Raw genomic sequence first — 27,835 nt, forward strand, 5'->3', positions numbered from 1 at the left:
TCCAGCACACAGCTAGACAAATACATAATGTGATGGGAGGTCAAAGAGTTACAGGGGCTCCTTAAGGCTCCATTTTGGGGCCAGTTCTTTTCAATGCTTTTATAAATGATCTGGACTTAGGGCTTAAATGCATACTTAAGCAAGTTTATGGACGACACTAAATTGGGAGGAGCTGTTGACTCCTTTGAGGGTGGAGATGCTTTGCAGAGAGATGCAAAAAATGATGACAAATAAACTCCTTGCAGGGAGCGGAGGGGCAGCGCTGAGCTCTGCTCTTGTGGTGACAGTGACAGGGCCGAACGGCATGGAGCTGTGTCAGGGGAGGAGCAGACGGGGGTTAGGGAAACGGTCTGCACCAGAGGGCGGTGGGCATGGAACAGGCTGCCCAGGGCAGTGGGCACAGCCCCAAGCTGCTGCAGCTCAAGGAGCATTTGGACACTGCCCTCAGACGCTGGGTTTGAGGTGGTGGTGTATGGAGCGGGAGTTGGACTTGATGATCCTTGTGGGTCCCTTCCAACTCGGGACATTCTATGATTCTGTGAGTACCTACCACCACTGTGATTTACAGTTTGTAGCCTTGAACTTTAATATAGTTGGGCTTTCCTCCAATATTTGTATAGACATTAAGAGCTTAGAAAATTCTCATGAGTTTCTTAATTTCATGCTAGTTTCTAGTGGTATTTCTCGAATTAGAAAAACAGGAAATGACACCCAGCCACAGCAGCACAGTCAATTAGAAAAAATATTTTTTGCCTACAGCACAAATATGCAAAACAGATTATAAGGGTTCTTTGCTCTGTGCTAAAAAAGACTTCACACTGAATACATGTCACAGATTCAGATTTTAATTAAGCGACCCCCACTTTTACTCCTAATTTAAAGTCTCCAAGACCTTATTTCAGAGGTTCTGGCACTCATCCCTCTCCTGCAGAGTACAAGGCATCTGGGATTAGAGACTTGACCTTATGCCCACTGAAGTAAATGGGAAGTTTCTCACTACTTCAGTGATAAATAAGGTCAAGGAACATTTGTCAGATGCAGTGTAGCTGAAAATTAGGACACAGTTCTTAAAATTCTGGCTACAGTTTACACGCACTTCAGTTTCTTTCTCCACAAGGTGACCTGCTTAGATCAGCAAGACCGCAAAGCTTCAATCGTTAGTTCCGCAGAACCCCTAATTAATGTTACTATTTTTCCTAATGAAGTCAGTAAGTGCACTGCTTGTACCTTCATAATCTGAAATACTCAATGGACTGATACAAATTTTGCCATAAATCTTTTCAATACCTATTTAGGGGCCCACGTATGGTGGCACTGCATCACTTGCAGCACATGAACAGCCTCGCAGTGCTGGGAGAGCAAAGCCCTCTGCGTGTGCATCCAGGCAACAAAGGGCCTGACACCTGAATAAACCACTGAAAATCAACCTCTCTTTCAGCTGAAAGATATCCACAGAAAGCTTCCAAAATGCTCATCCTCAGAGCTTCCCCACAGCCTATGCAGTGTAACGCATGCTAGCAATTTATTCTCCCGAGATTTCTGAAAAAGAAAACTCTAGATGTTTCTTTCTTTCTGTGTTTGCTGTTAAGTGAGGCAGGCCTGACTGTGACAGTTAAGGATTCAGCAACAGGCTCAAAACCCTCCATTTCACAAACATAGTGCAATTAGAAAATGTGCCAGTCTGTTCCTCCTACCAACCAAGAGTGAAGGGCAAAAAGGAAAAAACTGCCACAGGCATCACATTATATACAATTTATAATATTTACATGTTATGTATCACAGTATATACAATTTCCAGAGCAAGGTTTGAACTGGTCTTCACAGAACAAGGGCTGCCTGAGCTGGGAGCTCCTGCCTGGATCCATGTTATTGCACAGCAAGGAGCTACACAGCCTTGCTGCCAGCAAAAGGCAGATTAGAAACAGTGCTGCCAAGTGCTAAAAATGCTAGGCAACCGGCTTTTACTGAGAGCACAGAAAGACCTTGAACCCAGCCCCTTATTTTGGAGCAAAAAAATGCCAAGAATGGGAATTGTACAAATTATTAAAATACACTAATTTCAGTTGCACTGTCAGAAATTATTATACTTGTGCATAATAAATGCAATGGCTTACAACGAGCAAACATCAAGTTTTGTTAAAAGACTATTATAAAACAAAGACAAAAATAACATATTTACATTTTAAAGGAAAATCATTAATTTAAAATATATCCAAGGGTAATGAAAAGTCATCCAAAATTTAAAATATAATGCTGAATAATCTGATTCAGTATGAACATTATTTCCAACATAATACTTATGAACTTCAATAGAATTTCCCTGCCAGTTGGTTCTGAACTTTTTTTTTCCCTTTTTTTAAGTGAGCAATTAAATTCCAGAAGCAAAGCTCTCAGTAATTCTGTCACAGCAGTTCTTATGTTCAAAGTGCTTTACTGGCATTAAACCCCCCAGCAACCCAGGGAAGTCAGTAACGAAATGTTAGCATTCCCATTTTACACAAAGGAAAAAAAAAAATGAAACAGATCCTTGAGAGTTATTATCCAAGATCAGAGAAGCAGTTTTGATTCTACACATACTAAGGGACAGATAAGCCAGGGTATGCCTCAGCAAAACATTTCTATTTAGCACAGCACTTAATCATTTGTCTAGATACTTAAATGTTCCCAAATTCAGTTCTAATGAGTATGCATGTAGTTAAATGAGTATGCTGGTGGAGACCTAACAATGCATCACAATAACATGTGCCATGGAAGAAAAAGCCATGGTGAGCAAGCTTTCAAGTGAAGCTGAGGGTATATGATCTTAAAGACCATGGAGGGTTGGAGCTAGGAGCTGGAGTAGAGCCAGAGTCTTTAAGCACAGAGCAATGACAAGGAAAGCAGGGGACACAAAGCCGTATCTGCACTACTCTATGCAGGACAGCTCCAGTACCTTCTTGGGCTTTGTAATGCTATCATTAATACAGTTAATTTGTTAAGAGTGGACTTCAACAGGCTTGTGGTAGACTGCTCTCCCCCAGACAATCCTCAGCATGCTTCAAGAGTTACCACGAGCCAGGGACACTTCTCAGCAGATCCGGATGTTTCAGAAACTGGAATTTTACCTTCACAGACATGGGCCACTTCATGCCAGCAGGCTGCAGTGCTCAGTAATGCCTGGTTTACTTGAGCAGATGTGATTAGTGAATGTCACTCATAGGAATCAGTGTTGCCCACAGTGTGTAATAAGCTATATCCAAACCTTGCGAGCAACATGCAGCTCTAACTTAAACATCACTGGACATCGCCTCTGTGATTCCCAGCAGTGGACCAGCAACTGAAGGTCACAGCAGGGCTTGTTGGCTGTCAGGGGAGCTCGATGCCAAGCTGTGTAGATACTCATCTAACATTAGCATCTGTTTGCTTGGCAGGCTGCGAAGGCAGTTCAGCTGACAACTCAGAATTTGCCTCTGGGTCTGTCACAAGATCATATAACTGTGGGACTTCTGGGAGTGCCTAATGCTTCTTTGATGAAGATCATGCACATCATAATATATTAGAGCCTTTCTAAGCATCCTTTGAAATCAGCATTTGTGACCTCCCATAATTATCCAGGTACTATGGCTGGCTTAAGTGGTGTGTAAACCAAAGCCAAACTTCAAGATCATGCTATCGGTTCCTCCAACAAGTTTAAGTAATGATCCTAATAACAGAGAAATCACTTTTTTTTATGTTAACGTGGGTTGCTGCTCCTGATCTCATCAAAGGCTGCTCTATGCTGGTCTCAAAGTAAGTAGGACAACCATACCAGTTCCACTATAAACCATATATATCAAGCCATAGTGAAAAGGACTAATATTAACAATTTAGTAGTGGCTTTCACTATGGTCTAAAAGCTCATCCCGTAATACTGTTCATGAAAGACTGAAGTCCTTGTGTACACAGGTATCCAACAAAATAGAAGTGATGAAAGATGGGATTACTCATGCTTAAGATGAAGGCACACTGAACCACCCTAGCATATCAGGAGCTAGAGGCACTCCTAGCCCTAAAAAACTGAGTTCTAGAGGGTTGGATTGTGCAAAGAACAATACATTTGCAATCAAGCTTAAGTGCATCATATTTCTAGTAATTACTGTAATTACTCTTAAAAAAGAAATCACTTAAAGAACAGAAGATAAGAGTCACTGTACCTCTCCTCAATCTGTGTCTGATAAAGAAACTTCAAACACTGTTAACAGCCTCAGGAAACAAACACCCCCATTTTGCAATATTCCCAAAGGATACCAATTACATAACAGGACTGGATCAGCATATATTACAAATGATATGGACAGCATCTAAAAAAGCAACTGTACTGTTTGCTTGTCAGGCAATTTCAGATTCTTTTTCTACTCTGAGGAATGTGCCAAGACTCAAGTAACTTAGTATATTTCCTAAAACAGCCCTGAAAGCTCCTTCCAGTCAAATAACACAATACTGCAAGTGGGAACTCAGCCTTCTTCTACTGCATTCACAGATGGGGACTTTCAAGCTCCAAACCAACTGTGTTTTAAGTCTAAGCACTATCATCTTTTCTGCATCAAACAGTTAAACGCAAAATACAGCTTCTGCTAGCATACCACTAAAACTTAAAAGTTAAGTAAAAAACAGCCTGTAAAACCAATCCTCAGTGGGTCAGACTTGTGTCTCCCATACAGAGACAAGTCAGTTTTCCTAGAAGCCTCCCCAGGTCAGGGGGCTTCAAAGCATACAGCAATAGCTCACCAATCTGCAGGCGCCTTCCCCAGGGCCACACAACCTGGGGCTGTATCATCGAAGAGCTGCTAATGTGCAGCCCACACAGCTAACGTTTAGACTCCTAACCCCTCGATAGATGCGCAGGGCTCCTCCCACCCCCAAACCCTTGAAGATGTGCCTTGCAATCATCACCGGTTGTTAAAACAGGCCACAGTAATTATCGCTGCGCTCTCAAAGCCAAGCAGCCTTTGCTGCAATACAGCAGTTCTGCAGCGCGAGGCCAACCGAAGGCTCAGCTCTATTTTAATCCCACTATAATTATAAATGATAGATGTGCAGTTGAGATGCTGCTTTTGATTTTTTTTTATTTTTTTTTTTTTACATGAGGGTGTATTCATGCACTACGAAAAGGCACTGCAGAGAAATATTTGAGCTCGCACTAACTGAACTGGCATCAGAGCCGATATAACAACGTCAGCTCAGTGCTGAGCCTGCGACAGCACTGCTGTCAGGACACACCACTGCGTTCCGAGCTAAATACAAAACATACCTTTTCACCATCCTCCATTAAGCAATGTTGACATATCTATTAAATGCAGAATGAAGAGAAAAGGTGTTGACAGGTTTCTCTGAGGCAAAGCAGTAGAGAAACACGCTTATTAAGTGTTCAAAGGACTGTGATGAGGAGAAAGTTGTCACCGGAGCTGGAACCAAGGAACACATGCCGGAAAATTAGCCAATGGGTGGCTGGTGTCACCTGAAATCGGGGAAGAAAACTCTAACTCCAGTGTGGTGTTAGGAAGTGGTATTCCTTTATTCCTCACGATGGGCACCAGGCGACTTGACAAGCAAGCGCACCCCCTCCAAGTTCAGGTTCTACATTTATACAGTTAAGACGTACATTTGCAGTACACTGGCGTACATATTCATTCTTTTTCACGGTCTCATAGATACGTGCTAATGTCCCTTTGGGCATGCTCAGTGGTATTTAGGGTGGTCGAGTGCCCACCTACTTCTTTCCCCTTTGTTCACCATCAGCTTCATCACTGAAACCTTTGACTCACTTTCATTCACTTTTCCCCAGTCTGGAAGATTTCCATTGCTTATTAGGCCATAGTGAGCCACTTTTTAAAACAGTGTATGTGGAACCTGAGGAAAATGTCCTTGCACGTTTTGAGGCAAAAGATAAAAGTATTCTATTGTGACTCCAGTACTTCTTGTGAGGCAAAATCATTGAGGCAGAAGACAAAAGTATTCTATTATGTCCCCAGTGCAAAATCATTGAGGAAAAACAAGACTGTTCACACACTAAAGCTGAAATGGAAAGTTTCAGAACTATTATTTATGGATTCCTTTTGCTAAACTGATATACTGGTTCTTAAACTAATGTACTAATCCCTATTGGCAAGCAAACCAACCTATATCACTGGGTAGAGAGGGCCACCGCATCCCACTGGCTGGTGTGGACTTGACACTGCCATCACGGCCTGCCCTGCAGTGGAGAGGACAGACAGACACCCAGACACATTACTTCACCTTGGGAGAAGCTGGCTCATTACAACAATATTTTTAGATCACGTTTTTATCCTTAAATGATGCAATACTTATCAGCAAAATAACAAAATAAACCAACAAGATCTTTTACCTTGGAAAGCAGCTTTGGTTGGAATATCATTCCAGATCAAATAGATGCAGTTTCTACTTTAGTAGCCTCGTATGCACTTGCACATTTAGTAGCTAACTCATTTGCGATAAAGAGATTTGCTTCTATGTGTTTTCCACTAACTGGAGAGTCTAGTGCAAAGCAGTATCACACCAATGATATTGTAAGTACTTTGTGATGAAACCAGTAAGAAGTTTGGTAATTATTTACATTACATTCTCCAGATCATAGCTAAAAATTAGACCAATACAGTTCAATTAAAATAAAATTTTAATAATAATAAATAAGAAGAAGAACTAGCCACAAGTTCATATCAGAAAGGGGACTCTTATTTAAGTCTTCCATGTGTAAAATGGATGCCTGAAGAAAGTAGTCAGGGCCTCCAAATTCTTTACCAGTGTCCTGCTTCTCCAGTCTCTGTGCTTCCAGGTATTTTAAGGCAAAAAGAGAGTTTGCAGCAGGACATCACGAAATTCAGGGATGGTACTTTGGACTAAACGAACCTACCAGAGAGGTACAAGTTTGGAGGGAGAATCTGGTCCTCAACAAGATACCATGGGATGACCCATCTCCAAGTGCATTCACACCGGGAAGCAAAAGCAAGCAGAAAGTCTTCCTCTCCTAATGATTTTGCACAGACCTAAGAGCTTCTTTCAAACTAAAAAAATTCTGGGAAATCACCTGCCACAAAAATCCAGCCATAAAGAAATCACTAACTCTCTTTTCCAAAAAAAAACGGTAAATGAAAATGACTATCATGAAGAACCTGTTGTGAAGGAATACATTTGTCTGTTGCACCTTTAGTTTTTCCGGCTAATGCAAGTTGAAGAGTCCTTCAAAAGATGTCAGAGTAGTACCTGTCCAGCTGGAGCTAAGAGTACACCGATAGCTTCAAAAATTCTGCATCAAACCATACAGACCTACTGCCATCAGTATTTTATGATTTACTAGCCAGCGATAATAAATTAATAAAGGAAAGAGGCCAGAAAACTATACATAGCTAAGAGAAACTGCCTTGTACTAATTAGAAACAATGTGCAGTCTGATGACACTTTATAGACTTCAATTACCATACTCCACAGGAAGGAGCTTTCAAACATCTGTATGATGATTATTCTCCACTGGGATGTCATTTACAGTGCAAAGTATTGAAAATAGGGCCAAAAAATCAATTACAATCTTTCTAAATTCTATTCTTGATCTAAGGGATTTAAACTTCTGTATGGAAATTGGCTTAAAAAGCGAGACAGAAACTGATTTGATTCTGCGTGTGACAACAGCAATAAAAAATGGCAGCAAAACCCCTCATATCTGATTTGCACAAAATTATACCTAGGGATCATTAAAATAACGTTTCTTTTAATATAATGTGTAAGAACAAAAGAGCAATATTAGAAGCCAGGCCTAACAAAGCAGTGACTCACCACAAGCTTTCCTTATTGAAGTTTTAAGGTTAGTATCCAGAACTACTTTTCATTGACCAGTATTAACTGGATGAGTAAAGATATGCACATACTAGGCAAGAATACAAAATCAGATATTTTATTGTTTCTAAATTGTTCTAGACAAGTATTTTCACATTTATACAGAAAAACATAAATATACAAAAGTAATAGGGAGAGAAAAAAATCATGCAATAGGCAATGAGAATGTCATTTCAAATGGTCAGTATTTAACATATTAGCACAGAGGATTAAGGATTTTACCCTGTAAACAAGGGAAACCGGTATAACGTGGAAAATCAAATTACTACAGAAAATACACATGTAAAAAAAACCAAACAAATTATCACTTTTAAATTTAAAAAAAGAAAGGTGTTTGAATGGCTAGAAGGTTTTCTTTTCCTGTCTACTGATTTTCAGACTACAGGTCTGTTATCTCAGAGGATATGCATGGGAGGCGTGCAAGAGCAATGCTGAGTTTTTTAAGAGTATATGGGAAGGAAGAGCAATGGTCAAGCACGGAAAGCAGCTAGAAAACATGCCAGGCACTGAATCAAGATCCTTAATCATGGTAGCAAATCTGACAGCGCTAGCCAGACTGCACACTGCCAATATGATCATGAGTATTTTGCAAAGACAGTAAGACAGATATAAGTTTTCCTCTTGGAAGCAAAATTTATTTGCCTAAGGACAGATTAACGAACTACCAATATGCTGTTGTGCTTTAAGAATATTTTAAAGTGCAAGCAAATGTGGACTGCAGAATCTTGCTTGCTAAGTCAAGTGAAAAGCACATTATTCCTGTGTTCTAGAGGCTATCTCCTGGTAATTAAGGAGGCACCAACCTAAATGTTGGCTTTGACCTTTAACACCCTAAGCAAGCTGAAAATCCAGCAGAGAGATCATGCCTTCTGTGTACTTTCCCCCTCTATCTCCTCCCCTTTCGCTTTTCTAGTGATGATTAGAGAGAATCTGTCACTTCCCCTCTGACAGTCTGCCATGTGGTCAGACAGGACCTGCACCTATTAAATTCCCATTCAAACTTCACAGCTCATCTCTCCTGTTAGACACCTGCAGAGAAGACTAAGAGGACGTCCCAGAAGAATTATTTGATGAAGCTACCACTCAGTTTTGAAGTAGACTACTATGCAGATGGCCAATTTTGAAATGACAGTGTGATTTTTATGGTTAAGAAACAGAAAGCAGTGCAGAACAAAGGATGAGACCTCCACCATCTGTGTTTAATCAAAGGTGGAGAATTTCTTCCACAATCCCTGGCCTCTTCATTGCTATGAATCATCACCAATGTCACTGGTGTTCTGGAAAAGGGAACTGCACAATGTATGTACTATCATGTACTCCATAGCATTAAAATGAAAGTCTGAATTTCACATAAAATTCAACGTAACTGGGCTAATGCAGGTTGTCTGCAACTGAATTTCAGCAGCACAGCAGCATCAGTAGCTGTAGCAACTACTTAAATCAGTAGAACCAGCAAGTGGCCACATTCCCTGTTGTTGTAAATAACAAAGCTGGAAAACCTCTAACAGGCTACCTAGGGATTACCTCAGGTAAATACAGCTTTGTTATCAGGAAAGAAAAGGATTTCTTTTAGCCTGACAACACCATAAAAACTTTTGTTCCTGTTGAATGACACGTGAGCAGAGATTGGTGTTTATAATTTTCTGCTGGTTAAAGACTCATTCTTGTTCCCATGGAACTAAATGAGGCAAAACTGCCATTGATTTCAGTCAGATTACCAGTAGACCTTACGGACGCTAAGCATCAGCACTTATTAATATGGAATTATCAGCATAAAAGATATCGACTACTCAATCTAAATACTTCATTCTCATTCATCAAAACACTTACTACAAACGAACAAAGACAGAAAACTAGGCCCAGACCAAAGGTCATGCTGAACTTATAAATTGCAGTGACTGCCAATACCCATTACCATCACAGCAGCATAGCGTGTATTGCACTTGATCCAACCAGGGGACATAACACTAAGCAGAAAGCACTCAGCAACCCCCGCTCCGTTGCCCAGCAGCTCCAATTCTGCTTCAGCCAGCAACATCCTCCACCCTTCCACAAAAAAAAACCATGAAAAATTCATAAAAATCAATTCATACAACTGGCTGTTTAATTGCAGAATACCTTTAAAAATAACAGCCAGTATCAACTTGTGACTATAAACAACACAACTCCAGTAAAAAGCTCTTAAACTCCATTAGTATTCTTTTTAACTTAAAAGAAATAATTAATGAACTATAAAGGAGAAAGAGTGGTAAAAATTCTGAATTTAATTATATGAATTGTATTCTATATACATTTAATTGCATAGCAGTAACACAACCACTTTCATTACTCTTTATAGCTTCAGCTACCCATTAGCACAATCCCCAAGGTTCCTTGTGAATAATTAGATTAGGAAAGGGGGACTCTGATGAAATGCAATAGGATGTGGTACTTATGAAACAGCACATCCTGAATCCAGATGCTGACACGACAACATCATGAAGAGCTAATTTGCACATCCAAATTAATACCATCATGATGATAATATAAAAGAAAGATATGCATATAAAATGAGCTACAGAAAATAATGTCAAGAGGAATTGAAGTACTTGTATTACAAAAATACATCTTTCTGACATTTTAACCCAGTTGTAAAGGTGTAAATAGACTAAGTGTCATACTCGTGAATATAGCTCTACTTAAGCTGACTTATTAGTATTTAATCCACTGTTGGCAACACATGGGCAAGCTGTTTATTAAATAGTTAAACCCATCAAACATGTGCAGCACTCACATAAACAGGTGAATAAATTTCATTACACATCTGTTTCCATTTGATGCACTTAATGTTTTCATATTGTTTGGTGCTTCTTATATATTTATCATTAAGAAAACCAGATGGAATATATATTTTTGAAGAGTATCTACCTGGGACATAAAAGATACCAATTAATAAGATTTAAAGGTATTTTAAAGCAAGTCAGATATTCCTGCAGCTCTCATGACTTGCCTATCTGCACATCTACATGTCTGAATAGTTAAGAAATCTCCTCAAATCCATTCAACAGAAATCAATGATACCTTGATAGTCTTCCACTTCTGTGGTTCTCTTTCATGTGAAGTTTAAAACACAAATAAATGCTTGCAAGGCAGGATCTACCACTGCTACTCAAAAATGTCAGCGTTGTCCCTTTGCTCTCCACATTTTACAGCATGTGACATACGTTTATCCTGCTTGCCCTATGCATTTGAGAATACATCCTGTCAATGGATAGCACATTCATCTAAAGGATTTTCAACTTAACAAAAATTTGAATTCATGTCAAGCTGATGGGATCCCTTTATAATAATGAAACATTATACACAAACTCTGAAGAAATGATAATACTGCTACAAGGGGTACGGCAAAAACAGAAGGATAAGAGTGAACCAACAAGACACCAGCAAGAGCCTTAATACTGGAGGCACAACATTAAAGATGATAAAACAACTTATGCAAATGAAAACATTTGCCATTTTCCTATGATACAAGAGTTTTCATTAAATGAAAAAAATCGTATTTAAAGATAATGATAACAACATTCTATACATTAAGTACTTAACCCTTCAAGAATCAGTACATCACTGAGACAAGGAGGTCAGCAGATTCACATGAGATGCATGCACTTATGCACTTATCCACCATTGCACTAATTATGACCAGAGTTTGATGAACTGAGACAGTGTCAGGATAGCAAAGATTTTAACTTTGTATTTGGGAAGTCAAGATGAAACATGCTATTTTTGTTCATAATATTACACATACTACATCAGCAATGGGATTTACATGATGAGTATTCATCATGTAAAAAAAAAACATTTCCTTTTAGAAGAAGTTTACACCTTCTTTCCTACCACATCCTACCAGTCTTGCCTTAGTGAGGTTGATGCAACACTGTTTAAATCACTAGGAGTTCCTTCCAGGGACTTCAAGGGAAAAAAATCATGACCACAGTCTATGAGTTGAATATGTTAGCAAAACCAAAAATCAAATAACCAGCAAGACACACAGGCAGCATGCAGTGAGGAAAGATACATGAGGAATAAGTAGAAGCATTTATGGCAATATGAAAGCATTTTCATGAGCTTTTGCTACTGCAATCCTCAAGCTTCCTGTACTCATTGCCTTTTTTGTCACCTCTTGCTGTGCTCTGTCTAAGCAGTGAGATTCTGGTGGCATGCTCATTTTAATCACCTATAAGGCATCAAACGCTCTTGTGGCACTGATATGAATAAATAGCACAAGGCATTTTACTTTGAAAAGACACAGCTAACTGCTCTTAGCGAGGTATGCTGTACTGATCCAAGCACAAGACAGCCTCAAACAGTATAGCCCATTATTTCAGAGGCCAAAAAATTTAAATTTATATCTGTATCTATACATTTTTTTGTATAAAGCTCCTTTGCGTCACTGTGCAGCTAACAGTCTTTCAGCTATGAACACACAAATCTACAGAACACCATGCCTAAACCACAAGCTGTCATGCTAGAGGTTTTTCAGTGTGCTTGCCCCACAATCTGTTCTCTGTAGCAGCACCAGGACCCGCTTCCAGACTTGGTGCAAATTGGTCATACTTCCATTCCCTCATTCCCTCGTCTGCTTTCCTGTAATTCTTCACGCTGTGCCCAAAGGCTGGGAGTTCTGCCCCAAAATATGCTACTCCTGAAATGATAAATCATCATGATAGTTTTCTCAGATACTGTTCTGAATTTCCATCAGTCTATGTCTGTGTAACACTTCACGTGCTGGTAAGAGCTGACTTAAATCCACACATGATTTCAAATGCTTTATTGCCAGATTTCCTGTGGAATGGCTCCTACATGAAATGTATTATATAATACTAGAACCCACTAAAAATCACAGAATCATAGAATTCTTCACTGCCAGAGATTGCCCAGAGAGGTGGTGGAAGCCTCATCCCTAGAGAGACAAAAGGTCAGGATGGATGGGGCTCTGATCACCGTGATGGAGCTCTAGGTGTCTCTGTTCATTGCAGGGGAGTTGGACTAGATGACCTTTAATGGTCCCTTCCAACTCAAGTGATTCTGTGATTCTACAATCATTAAGGTTGGAAAAGATCACAATGATCATCTAGTCCTACCAGATGATATCTGCAATCTTTCAAAAATCCAGAAATCACAGATAGGAACTTAGAATATCATATCAAAACACTAACTCTTGATATGATATAGGCAGGAGGATTCTGTGAAATATTTTACTATTACTTGATTAGATGCCAAAAAGAAATAATAGATAAAATGCATAAGCCCTAAGCTTTCCTGTATTTTCAGACTACTGCTACAGAATGCTGGCCACGTGGCAGAAGATAAGCTTTGGCAGAGGTGGGACACCCCACAGCACGGACCTAACTTTTAAACAAACCCCTTACAGACATTTAAAGGTATTAACAGAACAACAGGAGGTTGGTTTTATTACTACCTCTGTTACATCCCAGCTGTGTTCACCTGCATAAGTCTAGAAACTTCACAAAGGATTTATGCTGGATTTTTTTTAATATAAAGAAATAATTTACAGACAAGAGCAATAAAGGTCATTGTTCATTCCCCCTCACTAGGCTTTTTACTATCCTCATTAATACTGCTTTTCTCTCTACAGACTTGAACCTTCAAGTGCTTTCACATCCTTAACCGTTCTCACCTGAATAGGCCCGTGGGACTTATCTGAAGGGCAATACCAAGTATGCGCACATAACTTTACAGGATTTTTGTGCATGCATCTGGTCTGATTTGCAGTGATCACAACTGAATCTTTAACTGTCCTTCTCTGGCAATCAACTAAATATACATCCAGAGAGATGCAAATTCACCTGAATTGGTGACAACACTTGAGTCTAAGTGTATTCACACCTTTTTTTGGCATTAGAAGTTGTTATTAAAAGAAACCCTTGGGAATCTATATGGTTAAGTTCTTACTGAAGCCTTCATGTCTCTGCACCTACATATTATAGTCACCCAAATTTCATAGTCATTAAAGAGAGATGTGTCTTTCATACTGCAACTTTAGGTTATTGTGACATCTTGCCTTGAGAAAAATGCATGAATGTTACATTAAAAAAACCAACCCAAACTAGCATGGGGATAAGGATGATTGTTGCATCCACATCTGTTTAAAGCAAAGAAGCGTACAAGAAAAGCTACTTCACAAGTCTGCAGCTAGGTCTGGAATTTGAGGAAAAAGAAATGTGTCAGCTGATGAATTACAAGCTTAATTACATCTGGGATAAGACATTTCAGAACCCAAAGGAAAAATGATTTGCTGAATGTCAGTATGCTCAGATGCCCACCAGTGAGCAGTCCCTCCTCTATCCCAAGGTTTCAGTGAAGACAACATACATGTCAACCACAGTAGAAGAAACACAAACTAATGAAAATGTGTGTAAGCTGTAATTACACTGTCTCAGTGAATGGCACTTAGGGTATTGTGAACAGATTGTACAAGTTAATTCACACAGGGCTTAATGAAGCATTCCCTGTTCTACAAACTTCACCACTTGATTTAATTAACCTTCATACCTACACACGCACTACCTACCAATCATAAGTGTTGGAAAACCCTTAAATAAACTGCAATGCTTTGGAGCTGCATCGGTAGAGTAACAATGGCTCAGTTTTATTCACTCTGTTGTCTCAAAATCAAATTATAAGATTCTTAGACAGCAAATCTGGCCTTGTGTCAGCTGTCCCAAACATAAGACCTAGTTTCTTATAATGAAATTGCAACAAAGCGGAATCAATTTATTCACAAAAATAAAAGTTTCCCTCCTAGAAGAGCATTAACCATGAAAATAATTTGGGAGACTCTGCCTAAATACTAAAATATAAGAGGATGCAGAACAAAAGAGACAGCAGTCACATCTTGCAGGCAAAGCTTTGTACGAGACAAATGGTGCTTTCCTGCTAACTTCAAAGAGTGAAACAAGTACCAAACACAGCCACTCATACGTCATTTCTTCATATATGAGTATAAATTCCTGCTCAGACTCTCCAGAACTCGAGGGCAGGTATCTAGTGAAAAACTGAAAAAGCAGCCCTGTCAGTTCTCCTTTGGGCAGGAACAAAGTGAAGAGGCAGGGAAACAGCAAAGCCTCATTTCACCATTTTCTGCTAATGAAGGGCAGCAGAAACTGCTGCACCTGCACCATGAGGGAACAAAGAATCAAAACTGCATCTCAGAAGCCATTTCAATGGCATAGGAGCAGTCAGGGCTGCTCGTGGGAGGCAAAGCTCTGCTCAATTTACTTCGCAGAGCTTTAATAATTGCATAAACGACAAAACAGAAGTGACATACTTTTTTCATCTCCTTCCTTGATTAAAGTTTATGTAACATATTTAACATTTTACTTCATTTAAAAAAAATCAAGTTGAAATTACTTAATGCACAAATTAGAAAAACACTCAATATTGGCTTAGAGAATATATGCGGCATTGGACAAATATTACTAAATCTTTCACAACAGCGAAGAGTGAGGGAAAGCTATAGAGATAATTTATGTGAATCTCCAAAGTCATTTCAGTAGCATCTCTCATAAAAAATTAATCTGCAAAAGTTAGCAAGCATGACACAGAGAAGGGGAACCAGTGGACTGGAGAGAAGTTGGCTGAGGGATAAAAGGGAAAGTTTGCCAGCCAAGGGAAATGAGGAGTCTATTTGCATTTTAAAATTGAATCGCCATTTTTTTGGTCCACTCCTGAGGACTTGCATTACAAGCAGAGAGAAGCAGAAAGATCTGCCTACACGCCTGCACAGCAACATGGATTATTACTTTAAACAGAATGAAATCAAAACCACATACAATAAAACAGAGAAGAAAAATCTATAAAAAGCAACTGCAGTAATGGTTACATTCTGTCACCCCAGACAAGGGATTTCGAGAAGGGGGCAGGAAACTGTGTAATAGAGGCTATAAAACAGGATTTTGAATTAAACGAGAATTCAGCCAACCCTGACATCTTAAACAGAAGGTACCAAATCTGTCTTTTTACTTCAATGGTGCTATGCTATTCAGTTCACAACAGAATCTCGACCGATGTCAATGTCATTTTGGCAAAAAGGATAATAATAATTCTATTTATAATGTATCCCTTCAAGGCACCATGCAAGATCACTCAAGCAAGTTAAAACATACCATGAGAATATTTAAAGCATTATAATCCTGTATTTACTATTTCTCACTCCTGTAGAATATTTGCAGTCACTGTAAAGGATTTTGTTTTACACAATTTTATTGATGGAACCAAACGAACAAGTGTTTTGCTCCATAATACAAAGAAAGGAATCACTAATCACACTTGCCTGCTTCCCTTAACTGATGCTAACTGCTCAAGTGCCAGCTTTCACCTTAGATATTCACTAAGCTCTTGGGCCCTGGCTGCCTGGTGGTCTCTTGAACCTCACTGCAACAGATACAGAAAGAACGACTGTGATGCCAGAAAGTGACATACTGCAGGAAGACCAGGGACAAAGAGCAGAACAGATGACAGTGCCGTTGCTGTGGTCTGCAACGGGAAGTGCTTGGTAGGAATTTGGTTTAAGTGTAGTGCTGTGGAATCATTTACTGATAGTATTATAGATTTTATTAAATTATTAAACCTAGATTCCTCCCCTTCTTACTTGTTTTGTACAACAATCACAGGTGATATAAACAACAGGTATTTTGTTTATCCCAGGACTCTTAAAAATCAGAGGTCACTGAACCAAGGAGTTCTCCATTTGCTTATGCACCACAAAACAGACCTCAGTCTGAAACAGCCAAATCTTCATCATATTCATGGCTTCGGCGTTCAACGGACTGGACACATTCTTATTCTGGCCTGCAATTTAACAAGACAGTACAGAACAAAATAAAGTAATAGACTTGGAAAAGCTATCTATAGTGCATATGTCCCAAGGAGATACAGCTAATAACTAATTCATTTCACATCACACATTTGAATGCAATATGAAAACTTCCCAGTTTCTTATCTGCACAGGAGAAAAGACCCCACTGTGGCTTTCTTTAAAATAATTAAGGATTCTTTACCAAAACATTTTAATCAAACTAAGTCTCTACAGAAGTCTTTTCTTTCCCTATCTGCTTCCTTAAGAAGTCCATGACTATTAAAAGTTTTGATAAAAGCGTTTCACAACAGCAGTTTGCCAAGCTATTAAATATGGTGCTCATTTTCCTAGATAAAGCATTCATTTATCAAGCAGTTTTCTCCAAGCTGCATTAAAATCCAATATATTATTGGTTGTATCAACAGGAAACAAATGCTAAAATAATCCAGTGACCTGTGCTATCTGCATCTGAAGAGTTTTTCTGTTGTAGAGAAACAGATCAGCTAAGCATTATCCAGTGGACTAGATAGCTGAATATTTTATTACAAATGATTAAGAATTAAACAACAGATAAGAAAGAAAGATAAGGATATACAGTGCCTAAAAACATTATTAGAGTTTCCCTTGCACTGCAACTGAGGCAATAACAAAGGGGTTAACAGATCCAATGCTCAGTGCAATGATAGTCTAACTACTCCACAATTTTTGTTTTCTTTTTCTGTTCTTCCATATTTCAAGTGTTGTAACAGCTTAACTTCAGTGTGACTGCCCTGAGAACTGTGTGGTTTCAGCAAATACTGGTGCCAAAGCTGTAGCACAAGTAAGCCTGCAGAAGATGCTGCAAGGAGACCCACCTTGTGTTCTATGGAAGCCACCACTGTCAGCGGAATGCACCCCGATGTGCTAGGAAAATAAGCGGCCTTGTGGACAGCAACTACAAATAAAACTACTGTAGACTGCACTATGGCTCAAAGACTTAGCAAACAATGACCCCCTATTTAACCTGGGACTGGGGTAACTTTACAATTAAAAGGTAAATTTGTGTTAATGGGTTTTATGTTGAAATTGTAATTAATTGCTACAGAAAGCAATATGAATTAACTCCACCACTTTGTAATCCACTGACCCTAGGGTCCATAGTTCCACTGAGTAGCATGGCAACATCCTCATTTACTTTTACCACAGCAGAAGCAGCATAAAACATTATTTAAAATGGATGTTAAACATAAAAGCATAACTGGATATAGTGAGCTTACACAGTTAATTTACACTAAAGGTTCCATTAAAACAGTAGGGAACAACAGGGAAGAATACATGCACACATCTGATGACAAAAACATAACTGCCATTCTACTGAGCAATCTGTACCAAAAGTACATTATAGATGAATGCTCATTTTCAAATTTATCGGCCGTAAAGTTTAATGGGTAAAACCTCAATAAGTATGTCCTCAATCCCTAATTAAATTTAAGAGAAAGAATACAGATCTCTTTCAATAACCCTTAAGGGGATGTACGGTTTGGTATTTTTCCTCCTTAGCAGAATATTAGGATAGCATTAGGAAGCAATAACAAGGTGACAGCTGAACATCCAGTTCCAGAATAGGACCTTTTCTAGACTATAAGAGGAGAAAAAATCTTTTACAGTGAGGGTGGTGAGGCACAGGAACAGGTTACCTAGTGTTGTGGTTGATGCCCCACCCCTGGAGACTTTCAAGGTGAGGTTGGATAAGGCCATGGGCAACCTGATCTAGCTGTGGTGTCCCTGTTCATTGCAGGGGAGTTGGACTAGATGGCCCTCAGAGGTCCCTTCCAACTCTAAGGATTCTATGATTCTCTACTACTTTACACTTGTGTATGTTGATTTTCTCTGGGAAATGGAGAGGAGCCAGTGTGAGGTTTCCTCATTTTTACATTGGGGGAAGACTCCTGTGGTTTTCTTGTGTTCTGTTTTCACTTTCACTGTTTGCTCCTTTCATTATCTTTCCTACTCCTGTTCTTTAGTGTCAGTCATTGTATTAATCAGAAAAGATGTATATACAGAAATCAAAATGCAATACATTAACTACTAAGATTAGTAAAACGTGTCTAAATTACACTAACAACCTAGCAAGTAACAACAAGTTGCAAAGTGAAGTTATGAGCAGGCTTAAAAATAATTACTAAATAAAACAGTTGCAGTTGTTTTTCAGAATTTGTCTGAGCTAAAATATGGCCAGACACCATGTTACACATTAACATGCTAAGATTCTACAAGACTTCTGAAGACAAAAATCAGCTTAGCTGTTCAGATTCCTAAATGTATTAAGATAAGGGTATAACACCAGCTATTCAAAGTGACTGCCATTTCTTAGTATTTAAAACTTTGAAGACATTGTGTGCTACCAAGTTATTATACTGACTGCTTAATCATGACTTCTACCCTTCAACTCAGTGGAGGATTAATTTTTTTTTGAAGGTAATATTTAAATTAATCTTCATTAATTGCTGCCCTTCTGTAAACTGGTTGATGGCTTCATTACACAAATAGGTGAAGAGATAAACACCCAAAACAGAAAAGAAGAAAATGCTAAAAAGAAATAACTAATAATGTTGGCTAAAAGCTTTTCTCTGTTTCCTTCAAAAGTTGGAGTTATTTATTTTCGCAGGGAAATTCCTGGTTGTGCATTATTTCACATTTTGTTAAAAAAAAAGAAAAAGGACAATGCATAAGTGTGTAAGCCTGTTAGTTACTGAACTTGCACATTTTAATGACGAAAAACACAGCACTGCATAATCTATCTAGAGACATGTAACAGCACATCTGGTTTTTGGCACCTTTAATTATGCATTATCAGACAGGTCACATTAGCACCATCTTCGTAACACAGAAAAGTGCAAATATCTCTTGAAGACTAAGAAGTGATCTCCTCATGAAGTGTATTTATAACCACTGCACTGCAAGGGCATACAGTTACCGATCATCCTGTCTCCCTATGATGTACCAATAGAGGCTCCTGATGTGCCAGTACATCAACTTGTCAAAAGCAGCTAGAGCAGCATTAAATAGCAGCACTGTGAGCAAGCGGTCAATGGAGTTGCAGTGCTGAGTGTACATAAAAGTTCAGATCAGTATGCTGCTGCTGAGGAAGCACCACTTTAGCTGCTGACCACGTCTGCTGTATTATTAGATGGCAATGCAGCAAGATAAAATGAACCACTACAAAAGCAAATGCCACACAATACCGTATTATATACAGTTCTCGGATAGAACAAAAAAGAATAACAGCAGCCCTCTTCCCTGCCCACTGTTGTGAAGAACCGAAACCTCATTTTGAAACCCTTCGCTGTGCCAAATTCATGCTCCAGCTGTTAATTTCAACAGGATTTAAAGCTCTGCCTATTCCTGGTTTGCTGCCTCATTGTCCACTTAGCATGACCTCATCAATACAACAAATCCATTTGGCCCTTTTTGTTACATAGACCTATGGTTATATGGACTGCACTTCCACAGATCAGACCTACCTTCTGTATTGCATGCTTGATCCCGTTAGTAATTTTTTATCTCTATAAAATCTCTTCAACAGTTGAAAATGGAAAATAGCTTTCCTGTTATTCTCTGCACCACTCTGCCCTAAACTTTCTTTGCTATCTATCTCTTTATGCAGCAAGGTCTCTCTTTACTGTCTGTTTGATAGATTAACACAGCCAGTTCTCTGCAAAACCAGCTTTTAGATTTCTGTCACTGAACTATTCAAACCTGCATCTTCTGTTACTTTCTTCCAATGACGTTTATTGTCAGCCCTTTGTGCTGAGGAGCTGGAGCTAAGGTGATCTTATTGTCATGCTCTAACTCTAGCTTGTATCTAGCTGCAGAATCTCATGTGTTATTACAAATGTTTTGTCATATAGGAAGACTTTTAAAATAAAGGAAAAGTAGTTGGATCAAGCTCTCAAAAACAGTGACACAAGAAACAAATTTGCCATGACAGTTTGAAGATTACTTTCTAAAAATTTAATGCCTTCACTGAATCACTACTGAGCTAAAGTAAAACTCACTTATGATTATACAGTTAAACACAAAAACAGCTAACAAAACACCTGAGCAAATGTTCAGCTTTCCCTAATATTTGTGTACTTCAGTATATGTTTTTCATTTCACATTTTCAATGTCTCAGTTATTTCTAAATTCTGTAATTACTAAATCTCTTTCATTTATTAGCTGTTACAGAACTATATTACCATAAATCTGCCATCCCACGACAGCCCTTTCCTTGCTGCAGCATGCAGTTAAGAGGGAGTCTGGCCCATTCCCTCTTCTCACAGCAGGCATTAAGCAGCAGTACCTTAAGCCAAAGCCTATGCTTAGTTCTAATTTCCCTTGCCAGCTCCCAGATATTCTCTGTGTGGTATTCACATTGGGAATGAGAAATCTCTCACAAGGTCTCTCCTGTTCAGAAGTTCTTCTAGCAGATTTTTCCCAAGGACTGCAAATAAAGGAGCATAATACCTATATAAACCTAAAACCACCGTTAAATAATACCAGAATTTCCTTGAACAAAGAAAATGAATTTACTGTACCCAAGTGCTTTGACCTGCCAGCTGCTAAATAGATAGTTATACAATAGGCATAGAGACTTATCAGGGAACACTAGGGATGGAGAAGGACAGGAAGGATTTGACACTGAGCACTACAGGCCAGCTGAATGTCATCAGAGATTGTATCATAACTCAGCAACCTTATCTTCTGGCTCCACTAATAACAGAGAAAAAATTACCTATTATCTGTATGCCAAAGGTTCAATCTATTGCTATTGATCGAAATGGCAGACATATACTTCAATTATTTGCTGTATTGTATTAATTAAACAGGAGAACGATGGGAGCTTTTCACTAGCCTCTCAGCAAGAACATGTATTTGAACAGAATTCTATTCAGAAGGAAAACCATCTGTAGACCAGCTTTGCAAGCCTGAACCCCAGTGGCATTCATACTTGAAATGTAATATCTTTTTTCCCAGACAACAGAAAACAGATTTCATGTAGCAGCTTGAAAGCTGCATGCAAGTAGCAAATTTTCTGTGCATGACCTACAGTCTTCTTTACTGCAGTCATGCTCCATAGGATCAGACTGGGATTGCTGTAGCATTTCCCTCAGCAAGAACTGAATGTTCACAAGAGGCCAAATGTGGAATCCAACCCAGCTTATGGCCATCCACCCCAGATCCAGCTGCTCTCCCAGGCACTTTCTGCATTAGGGAGAAACCATTGGAAGATTTTGTATCTAGGCACCATACCAAAGTAAGGATAAAGCTCGACATTTGAAGGTGGAGGCAGGGAACAGCTGCAGCTCAATATGTAGCCAGAAGAACTGAGAAGAAACAACCAGGAAGCTTCCTCCCCTTCACCTGTAGCCAAAAGCTGACAGCTCTGAAGTTTTCCAATTCAAAATCCAGTACGATTAAAATGCTAACAGCCTCTGTGCAATTGGATTAATATTCAATCAATGTCATGCTCAGATAAAATAATTTAAAAAATCAGTCTTAATTTTTAGATCTCATGGACTATTCGAGCATAACAGAATATTCTAGGAGATACCCACAGGAATACCAGAGGAAACAAGTCTTTTAACACATGAAAAAAAAAACACTTCAAAAAACATCATGAAACTAGCAGTGATCTGTGATAATAAAGTCACCTCCTCTACAGTTTAGAAGAGGCACAGGTAAGAGACAGAAGGTATCTCTATCTAAAACAAAAGCAAAGAGAATTTCTTGCTTCATAAAGCAGGCACGTTGGCACTGAGATTGCTTGGTCGTTCCCACAGCTAGAGGAGATACCAAAGCAGATATAAAAAAACCAAATGATTAACTATCACTTAACAGAATAGCAATCCATTTTTTCTTTTGATAAGAGTTGTTACCTTACAGTCAAAAGCTATGCTCTGTTAGAACATAGTCCGTTTTCCTTTTACAATTGCTGAGTAAACAAAGTAAATGCAAAATACATGTCAAAAAAAGGAGCTGAAGTTTGGTTTTGGTTTTTCACTTTTTCTTTTCCACATACTGTAAAACCATAAAAAGTCGTCCTGCCAGCCATCCCATTATCTTCCTGCCTCTGGAGACAAGTTTGTAAATCACAGGAGTGGGAAGTTTCCCATCAAGATGCAAACTTGGTAGCAGCTGGCAGCATCAAATGCCAGAGCCAAGCCAGAAGTCTCTTTCAATTAATTTTTTTTTTAAGAGTACTTTTAGCAGGATGCAGGTGATTAAAAGACAGTCCACAACAATGGGGACAAACCATACTGTTACAACTATCCAAAAAGCAACAGAATCAAGAGTGAAATAAGATCAAAAATGGTGAGTATACATGACCGTACCTTGGTCTATCATTTGGAAGATAAAATTTATCAGTGCAAGCAGTGCAGTTTGTCTACTATATTTAGGGCTAAAACCAGATGGATTCAGTCAAGGAAATCTGAGGATTCTAGATGCCACCAGTCGCCTTGCGCACAAGCTTCCTTATAGCTTTCCCTAAAAAACAAAGAAATTCAAGACAAAAAAAAGGTGAAAATTTTCCTCATCTATGGTTAATTTTTTCAAGCAGGAACAAAATTGTTGACCCCCGTAAGCAAGAAAGCACCTTGTTCTCTCAATCTCTTTCAGTAACAGAAAAACACCTTCTCAATGGACTTTCCCAAACTTATAAAAGTGTCAATCAAAAGCTTCAGCCCAGAACTCTCTAGCTCTTCTGCTCACTTCCGCCTGTGTAATTTGCAGATGCTCAAGAGAGTTTCCTGTCTCACACTCCTAATCCTAAGGAGGTAAGAATTATTTCTTGAATTACCAGGCAGGTACCATAGTTCACTCCTGATCTCAGTAACTGGAAGCCCTTTGTACAGCCATTGAAGGGATTCAGCTCAGATTCATCAATTCACCCACCATCAAAAACCGTTCAACAGAATGCTAGTTGAAGCAGGGTTTTAAGAAGAAATATGCGGCTTCACTCAATAATATTTTAAATGGACCCCAGAGCATCAGTGTATAGGATCTAGAGAACAGGTGCCCTTTTTCTTTCAATGAAAGATAGGATCTTCTTAATGAAAAATGAAAAAGTGGTAAGGAAAAAAAAATCACACAAGCATTCAAAAACAAAAAAAGCTCTATTTCATAGAGACAAACTGCACATCTGTCATCAGAACATAAGGAGACAAAGTTAAGGAACCCATTTTATACTGATATTGATACTCAAACCAGAAACATCCAAGCTATCAATCCCTCATCTCAAGTCTGTATAGCATCAAAAAGAATAACTTTATGGAACCTTGTGGAAATATATTTTCCATTTTAACTTGTATCTTTCAATTTTCTTCCAAAGCCTTTCTTTTCTAGAAGATACATTGAAAGGCAAATAGATGCAAGTTCTGAATAGGAAAAAAATTTATTATACATGGCAGTATGATTTCAGTGCTTATTTACACATGCTTACATTTACATTTGCAGATCTTTGAAATTCAGAAAGATGAACTGCTGTATCAAAGCATTCCTTTTTATGAAGGTATTTGTCATTATGTGAATTTAGTCCAGACAGCAGCAATACATTGAACTTAGTCACTCAGGGGTGTGTCTGCACACATCCTACTCATGGCAGAATTTTCCTTCTACTTACATTTCTGCTATTAAAAGGAGTACTTTTAATAACTGATGAGTGCGTATGAAGCTCATAGAATTATTTTGGTAAAAATGAAGCAAGTCCTGTTGGCATGCAGACTATCATAACTCCATCAAAATTTCCAAAAGCAGTGGGGCTATGATAATTTACACTGGCAGAGGATTGGTGTGTGTGACTACTTGAAAAGATTCATTATAAGGAGTGAATAGCCTGTGAAAGGTAAAAAAAAAGCATCAAATAAAGCAAGCCAAGCCCCAGATCAGCATAGAGTATCGTTTTTGTAACTGAATCTAACTCCACTTCCCAGCTCTTCCATTGCCCCTTCCTTAAAAAGACAGGGTTCTTCTAAATGAAATTCCATCCCTTACAACTTGCCTTGGCAAGTAGACAAAGGCAATTATTAGTAAAGGGCGATTTCTAAGTGAAAGCATATAGGAATATATCTGCAGTTAAGACGTGAAACCAAAAACTACTAAAATTAATATCTTGCATAGAATTTCTTGCAGTAGTATACAAATGGAATGGCCCCTGCAGAAAACACTTTGAAGACTTTGAACACTCTTGTACACTTTCCGGATTAAGAATTTTAGATGTTCATCCATTTTAATATGATCAGTGACTGCAGTGATTGAGTAACAAATAAATTCATTCATCTCTATATAGTTTCACCACCTCTGGGAGACCTCACCTAAGCATTTATTGGCAGCATCATTTAAAGCCTCTTCAAGATTCAACTTCATCATTCAGCTACTATTCTTAATGAAACCCTTCATAACTTCTTTCTACTCAGTGAGAGCAGAGGTATCAGTACTCAGTCAGCGGGACATTACTACCTTCATAGAGAAACAGAAGGGGTCTAAAAAAGAGAACAAAAGCTCTTATGACAGGAGAATCTGCTATCCACTGAGCAAGGATATTGTGCTATTAAATTGTACAGAGTACTTAAAAAAGAATTCCTAGAATAAATTGTTACTTTTTTTTTCAAGTAATTTCCAAATTCACATATGTGTTTTCACATACCTGTCATGATCGGTTGTCTGGGTTTTTGATGGGCTTTGGTATGTAGCACTCTCTTTTGCAAGCATGATTTCTAGTGATTTCTAAATTGAAATGAAGAAGTTTTATTTGTGGTATAGCCACAACTTCAGAGAGACAAAGTTTCCTATAAAAGCAGCAGTATTTTCTGTTTGTCCTACAGATACAATTGTGGACAGAGTGGGGAAGAGAACAAACCTACCTGCAAGAACACAAGTTTCTTAAAAACCTGTAGAAGGACTTGGGTCCACAGACATCTGTCCCCCTTTTTGGATAGTTATCTATCAGAATGTTACTTCTATGCAAGTAACCTGTCTTTCTTATGACCCTGGATGACCGTGCTGACATGTCAGCTCCATTATAACATTTATTCTATATTACATAGCAGCATTCCAGAATTTTCTGATTACCCAAATAGCAGAAGACAAGCAGCAGAATTTAGTAATCTACCACCAGCAAGTAAAAGACTGCCAGAAACACACTACCATTTTTTAACAAAATGAAAAATGTGAGTACTGTGTGCTGTAGTGGAATCAGAAATGGCCACAGCTTAAAAATATTTGGTAATTTTTAGCTGTGAATTACCAAAGCCTGTAGGGTGATAAAACAACATGCAGAAATTAGTTCACTGACTCAATTTTTATCATAATCCTGAAAATTGACTGTTATGACCACTATTATTAGCATTTAGTTATATAGTATAAAATACACCATAAACATGGACTGTTATCAGTATTTTCTGAAAACTCATATTCTGCTGCTCTCCCAACCTCTGTAGATTTTCACGCCAACAATAGCTGTTCTTTTGATTATGGCTCCGGTCTGTGTGACTGATTTCTTATTCTGGGCTGAATCAACACAAAAGCAAGCTGATTGGCTACATAAAATGCTGAATACCATAGCAACTGACTTGCAGCCTTGCTAGTGTGCAGGAAGGATTTTGTACTTGAAGAAGAGCTACAAGTGAAAACACCAGGCTAAGAGCAGACCTGGTGTAACATCAGCAATGCAACAAAACCACAAAAGTCATTTAACCTCTCCCTAATCTTTCCCCATTCATACCTTTCAACTTCAAAGGGCAGCAGCAAATCTTCAGATTCTCATTAAATACAGCAAACAAGGAAAAATGTGTGCTATGGTATTAATTCAACATATAGATCTAGCCAGTGCAGACTCTTTGCCAAAACAGACAGGATTAAATATTGAAAAATCAGGTCACAGAAACAGAGCAATAGTAGATGTTGACCTTTAGTTTTAATTAATAATCTTATTGCTCAATAATAAAGAAGATTAGAGGTTTCTACAGAAACATCTCAAAATATACTTAACTCTACATTGACCATGTTAGGGGCTGCTTTTAGGAACACATCAAAGTAGCCAAGTCACTACTAATAAAAACAATCACTTAATGACAATATCCTGTAAAAACTGCATCAGGTTTACAAGAAAAATACAGAAAGTGGCATGTTGCTCTAGAGTAACAGCAAGAGGCCTTCTGCTTCAGGAAAGCATAATATTCTTTTCGGCAGATGAAGCTCACTGTGTTTGGGCTTCATAGGCCAAGAGAAAACTCAGCTCCACCATTCTTTGTGCAGTGACTGAAAAGGAATTCAAAACCTACCATGAAGTAACATATCAAGTCAAGAAGACCAAGTACGAGACATACATCATAGCTACCTAAACTGGTTTTAAACCAGAGACATCTGAGTTAAATACATAACTCTACAGCATCAGATTAAGTTACTTGACCTCTACAGGCAACATTCCCGCTGAGCTCTTACTGACATTAAAGAGTGCTATCAGCCACCCACACCCATGAAAATCCAAACTCTTGTTTGCATTAAAATGAGGGGAGGGGCCCCTCATATGTGATACGCGAATTAACAAAGCATAATTGTTTTTGGAGATAATTTCATTGTACTGGGAAACTGCTTAACAAGTTCTACTCATGTAGCTGAAATCAGGCAGAGTTCTGTTTTAAGACTCTGATGTATCAGAACTCAAGACATCAAATCAGCCTAGTTGTAAATAAACATTTGTACTCAATAAGTACATAAGTCCGGGTATGTCAGCATTTACAGTACATAGGGTCTATGTGTACTTTGTTATATGCCACTGATACGTACGTACCCAACTCAGAAAGTATGCATATACCTTAAACAAAGACCCTTCTTTATCTTCCCAAAATGTGAGGTTGTAGATTTATTTCAAAGTCACATGTTTATTTAGCTCACATTCTGTTAAACATTTTTTCTATTGCCATTTTTCTATCGCAAAGAGAAATAGAAAAAGCAAGACAAAGAGAATTCTGTTTCTCTTGAATTTAAAAACACAGAAAACTTCCAATATTTCCCTTACCCAACAGCTAAGAGCTCTTGAAGGGCAGATCATAACAGAGGGCCAGCTCTTTCCCATAACTCCAACTTTCA

General features: G+C 38.5%; 1 protein-coding gene across 9 annotated transcripts in view; it reads right to left on the minus strand.

The window, feature by feature from the left end:
- Window positions 1-27,835, minus strand: part of PPP2R2C (protein phosphatase 2 regulatory subunit Bgamma) — a 187,711-nt gene that overhangs the window by 69,812 nt on the left and 90,064 nt on the right. The window contains exons 1-2 of one of the 9 annotated variants that reach the window (XR_002438072.1): window positions 25,392-25,455; window positions 23,080-23,233 (exon numbers count right to left, since the gene is read on the minus strand). The exons of 7 other annotated variants lie outside the window; for them this stretch is intronic. The gene's annotated coding sequence lies outside the window, so the exon portion shown is untranslated. Of the gene's footprint in view, window positions 1-23,079; window positions 23,234-25,391; window positions 25,456-27,835 lie in introns of those variants that run through there. One more of the 9 variants, XR_002438071.1, reaches the window with a different exon arrangement.

The sequence above is a fragment of the Numida meleagris genome, chromosome 4, assembly GCF_002078875.1.
Source record: "Numida meleagris isolate 19003 breed g44 Domestic line chromosome 4, NumMel1.0, whole genome shotgun sequence".
NCBI lineage: Eukaryota > Metazoa > Chordata > Aves > Galliformes > Numididae > Numida > Numida meleagris.